Below are 5577 nucleotides of genomic sequence, written 5' to 3' on the forward strand. Positions count from 1 at the left end.
TCTGAGACTCAGTGATTCTCAAGGAGGTCACAGGCCCCTCCCCAAACCATCACTAGGTAAGTGCACAAACTTCCATCCTGTTTTATCAACTACGTTTATGAGCGTAATTTGGTACTCCTACCCCTGTCCACTAAATTAATGACATACTTACAGTAAAAGTTATTTTGAAAACATTTTATGCAATTCTGTTGATTATCATCCCAACTTGATCACATGCATTGAATTTAACCATTCATTTTAAACTTAAATACCGAGTTCATCTGTTTAAACAAATTTGTTTGAAAATGAGTTATTTTGTTCCATGCAGCTCTTGATTTTCTAAATGACTCGGAGAGGGAGTACATTGGGAAAACAGTGTTCGGTCGAGGCGTTAACCTCTCATACAGACAGTTAGGACAGATGATATACCATGTGTTTGAGTCTGACAACTTCCCCACCATACCCTTTGTGCAGCGTCTAAACGTCACCAATGTCATAAATGGTCATCTGGTTAGTCATTTAATATTTGTTTTGATCCACTGCCATGGTTTTGTTTGCTATTTTCGATGTTTTATGTCCTTGTACATTGATTTTATCTACTAATATCGGTACAATGTGCAGAGAATCCCGTCTGCCATTGTGAGGCTTCTAAAGATGAATCTGGGATATCTACCTCAAAATGGTGGTGTCAGCCTAACAGAGATGTATGGTGCAATAGACATGAGCACAACGTACTCCATACGAGCTAACGGCAGAATGGAGGTGACCGGTTTTTCAGATTTTGCCCGGGAAGCTCAGCTAAAGGTTGGTTCAATTGTCCTTGTCACAATTGAAAAGCGGTGGCCAACATTGGGAGACATGAAGCTGCTGCGGATGATAATCAACGACCTTTCCTGATAGACCGTTGTCGGTGGCTATACTTCCTAGTTCAGTAATTTATGTCTATTTTTTGAACAGACTGTACACATCAGTTTTGTTATTTAGTTATGTCATGGTATGTAACTGAGCATATAATTACGTCCAAGAGGACGGTGGTGAAAATTCCCTGTCAAAGAAGGTGAAACACTTACGTGGGTTAGTTTATTTATCTCAGATAATAATAAATGGATTCACTGAATAATAATGGAGGATGAATGGCTGTGGTGAAGTATGTTTTAGAATAGTTTAGTGACGTTGCTAGCTCCGCACGTCAGTAGTGTACATATTTTTCACTATGGTGCTCCGTAGAATAGCGTCATGCCAAGTAGTTTGTTGCGATGAGCTCAAGCATACACCTCTATCAACCGCACAACACTTCTCCTAAAAATCTAGCGCCTTCCCATATGCCTCAGTCACCTTAAACATCCATGCCTTCACATAGGTTCATGTCCGTGCCTCATGTAGCATCGTTCCTGTGCCTCTAGTTGTGCTACTCGCTGTATAAGTGCGTTTCGCAACTACATGCCTATGCCCCTCGTTTCTTCTCGTTGTTTTTGCCCATCCCGTACTTGCAACTATTTCAGACATCACCGTGCCTGTTGAGTCGACACATTCATGACTCTCACGTCCGTGCCTCTGCAAGAATAACGACGGTGCTTGTAAGAGTGCAGCATTACAGGTGATACATTCATGACACATTAGGGACCACCTTGCCACTATTTAAGACATGACCGTGCCTGTTCCGTCGTCACATTCATGCCTCTCAAAGTTCATTGAAAAACATTCCGGAAAAACAGTAAACAGACGCCTATTGTCAATCACGTCACGTACATTCGACGTATTCGACGTTCATTCTTTCGTCACAAGAGTAATTGCCGTGCCTCTGCCACAGAACATATAAGTGTAAAACGATTATTCCTACACTTGTAAAACCCGGAATGCCCAGGATAAATGTCGAATCACACCTTGCGGCAAAACCATGGAGGCCGGTGCTTCTCAGGAACACATCTGTGGCTTTTTGCGCATGTAGTTGAGTGCACGACTTTTTGTTCGTGCCCGTGCCTCACGTCACAGCATAGCACGAATTGACGTCCGTGAACCACGTAACTTCATTTCCGTGCCTGACGTAGCATTGTATCTATGCCTCTACTTGCACCTCTTGTTGTATAAGTGCTTCTTGCAGCTGCATATCCACGCCTGTCGTTGCTTCTGGTTCTTTCTGTCCATCTCGTAGCGTCAGTTGCAACAGTACCTCTGAAGAAACACAATACTACTCCTACCAGCGAATGTATCACTGAAAACAGTTGCCACTCCCAATGAATGTACCACGCCCGTGTGTCTGATAGTTAAACCAGCCACTTCAAGCATGCTTCTCTTGGTCAGAGACTTGTGCCTCTACATACTGCCCCTGCATGCCTCACGAGATAAATTGTAAAAGTTAAGATTTGACAGCAAACTACGCAAGACAACGAGCATCTCCCCGACTTGCTAGAGATACGACGGTTGCTAAAAACATAACTGCTGATTTTATTTTTAATTTTTATAAAGAAAAACCACGATAAAAAACTCAGAATGTGTACAACCGCACCACCAGGGAGATGAAACCACGATCCAGAACCCACGATGTGCACAACGCATCGACAGTGAGATCGTGCAATCCTTTGCCGCTTCCCCGCCCTTAAATTTAGACTTCCGCCGTGGCCTTCTTACACACAAACAACAGAAATCGCCATTGCGCTCCCACCGATTGTTCCCCATGAAAAACCAGGTTGCAGAAGGACCAACTGCTCCAGGCCATGGGATTCATCAAGGAATTCAAGGAGGTGCAGGCCCACGGCAACACCAAGTCGCACGTGATCCACACCAACGACTTACACAAGGCGGCGACCACCATCGAGCAATACGAGCGACTCCTCGAATTCGAGCGCAACAAGATCGTCGGAGTTGATGTGGAGTACACCAACGACGTTGGTGAAGATCAGAAACCAGCCCGCGTCCAGCTATCCATCGGCAAGGATCATCCGGTGTTGCTCTTCCAACTGAGCGCCACCGACAAGAACTGCACCAGGTTCGACAACTTCCTCGCCGCCCCCAGACACACGTTTGCTGGCTTCTCCATCGACGACGACATAGAGATGCTCGGGCACGTCCGACTAGAGATCGCCCACTTCGTCGACATCCAGAAGGAATGGAGGGTGCCTACAGCTACCAAGCATCTGGACTCCCTTAGGGATGTCTCAGGCATCATTGTCCACGACTACTACAACAGCATGAAGAAGAAGCTCACCAACACAGAGCACCAGCGCTGGGCACGCATGCCCCTGTCCATGAGGAACATCGAGTACGCGGCAAAATATGCTTACCTGCGTACGAGATATGGAGCCGTCTCACCATCATCCAGGAAGGCCTCCGCCGGGCAAAACTCGAGAAGGAGCAGACCAGGAAGCGCGCAAGGTGCTGGGGCGACTACGACTATTGAAGCAGGTTGTCCCGGCCAAGAAAAGTAACTAGAAGATTGCTCATGCCATTCTAGATTTCCTGTTAGATTTGCTTTCTCTCAAGAGTGCCGTTTGCTTGTTCTAAATTTAGATTTGCTTGTGTCGCAGTTAACCTTGTAGTTTGCTTGCAGTTTACATATCTACTGAACAAGTTTATTTTCAGTGAAATCTTGCAGTTTTATATTATTAGAATATATTGGCGTGAATTGAAAAATATAAACACAGTACAGATAACCTTGTAATTTTGCTTCCAATTTACTATTTCTGAACAAGTTTATTTCCAGTGTAATGTTGCAGTTTTCTATTATTAGAATATATTGGCGTGAACTGAAAAATATAAACACAGTACAGATAACCTTGTAATTTTGCTTCCAATTTACATATCTTCTGAACAAGTTTATTTCCAGTGTAATGTTGCAGTTTTCTATTATTAGAATATATTGGCGTGAACTGAAAAATATAAACACAGTACAAATACTATACGATTAGCGTAACAAACAGAGCAGGTACACATAGCAATCCACAAAAATGACGAGCATGCAATGCACTAGTACCTTTGTGGGTGCAGCGTCGAAATGCAAGGACAACAATTACAGAATGCTCCTAAAAGCAGTGCACAATGTTCTAACAAACCAGTGCACACACAAATATTAAAAATCGTTCATATGGAACACTTTGGAAAAACATTTTGAATATAGAGGTAGTTAGGTGGTTATTCTCCTTGGAAAACACTGCTTACGCCCGTGACCCTCAGAGAAGAACACTACAGAGACACGGTTGTCCGTCAATAAGACCAACTAGCTACTTAAAAACCCACGAAGTCTCTTCGGTGCCTCCACTCCTATGGAGACCGTGCGTTACGTCGACCCGCTGGCACTAAACGTGACGTCACCAAAAACGCAGAGGCAGAAGCGTGCCTTACGGCCAACTTCCGACGTATCGGGACTATGAAGATTTACTTCCTTCTTAACATTGGAGGTGACTATCGCAAAGGCATAGGCTCCATCATTCACCTCCGTGCCTCGGCAAGAACGACGACCATGCTTGTAACTGTAAAGCGTATAGGACACCTTAGGGACGACCTTGCGCATGTACTTCAGTGCACGGCTATTTGTTTGTGCCCATGCCTCACATAGCACCATAGCATGAATAGACGTCCGTGCAATCACATAGCTTCAACTCCGTGCATCACGTAGCATTGTATCTGTGCCTCCTGTTTCGCCTCTAGTTGTATGAGTTCTTCTTGCAGCTGCATGACGATGCCTCTCGTTCCTTCTCGTTCTTTCCGACAATCTCGTAGTGTCAACTGCAACACGGTCACAAAACAGTTCCTCTGAAGAAACACAGCACTGCTCCTACCAGCGATTGTATCACTGTAAACAATTGCCACTCCCAATAAATGTACCACGCCCCTGTGTCTGAGAGTTAAAGCTGCCATTTGAAGCATGCTTCTCTTGGTCAGAGACTTATGCCTCTACAATACATACTGCCCCTGCATACCTCACGAGATTGTAAAAGTTAAGATTTGACTGCAAACTACGAAAGACAACGATCATCTCCACGACTTGCTGGACATACGACATTTTTAAAAATACAATTGTTGATTTCATTTTTATTTTTTATAAAGAAAACACACGATCCAGAACCCACGGTGTGCACAACCGCGTCGACAGTGAGATCGTGCACTCCTTTGCCACTTCCCCGCCCTTAAATTTAGACTCCCGCCGCGGCCTTCTCACACACAAAAAACAGAAATCGCCATTGCTCTCCCACTCATTATTCCCCACGAAAAATCAGATTACAGGAGGACCAACTGCTCCAAGCGATGGGATTCACCAGGGAATTCATGGAGGTGCAGGCCCACGACAACACAAAGTTGCACGTGATCCACACCAATGACTTGCACAAGGCGGCGACCACCATTGAGCAGTTCGAGCGACACCTCTAGTTCGAGCGCCACAAGATCGTCGGAGTTGATGTGAAGTACACCAACGACCATGAAGAAGATCAGAAACCCTCCCTAGTCCAGCTCTCCATCGGCAAGGATCATCTGGTGCTGCTCTTCCAACTGAGCGCGGCCAACAAGAACTGCACCAAGTTCAACAACTTCCTCGCGGACAGTACACATTTGTTGGCTTCTCCATTGACGACGACATAGAGATGCTCGGCCGCGTCGGACTGG

The sequence above is a fragment of the Triticum dicoccoides genome, chromosome 5A (assembly GCF_002162155.2).
Source record: "Triticum dicoccoides isolate Atlit2015 ecotype Zavitan chromosome 5A, WEW_v2.0, whole genome shotgun sequence".
In the NCBI taxonomy this organism is placed as follows: domain Eukaryota; kingdom Viridiplantae; phylum Streptophyta; class Magnoliopsida; order Poales; family Poaceae; genus Triticum; species Triticum dicoccoides.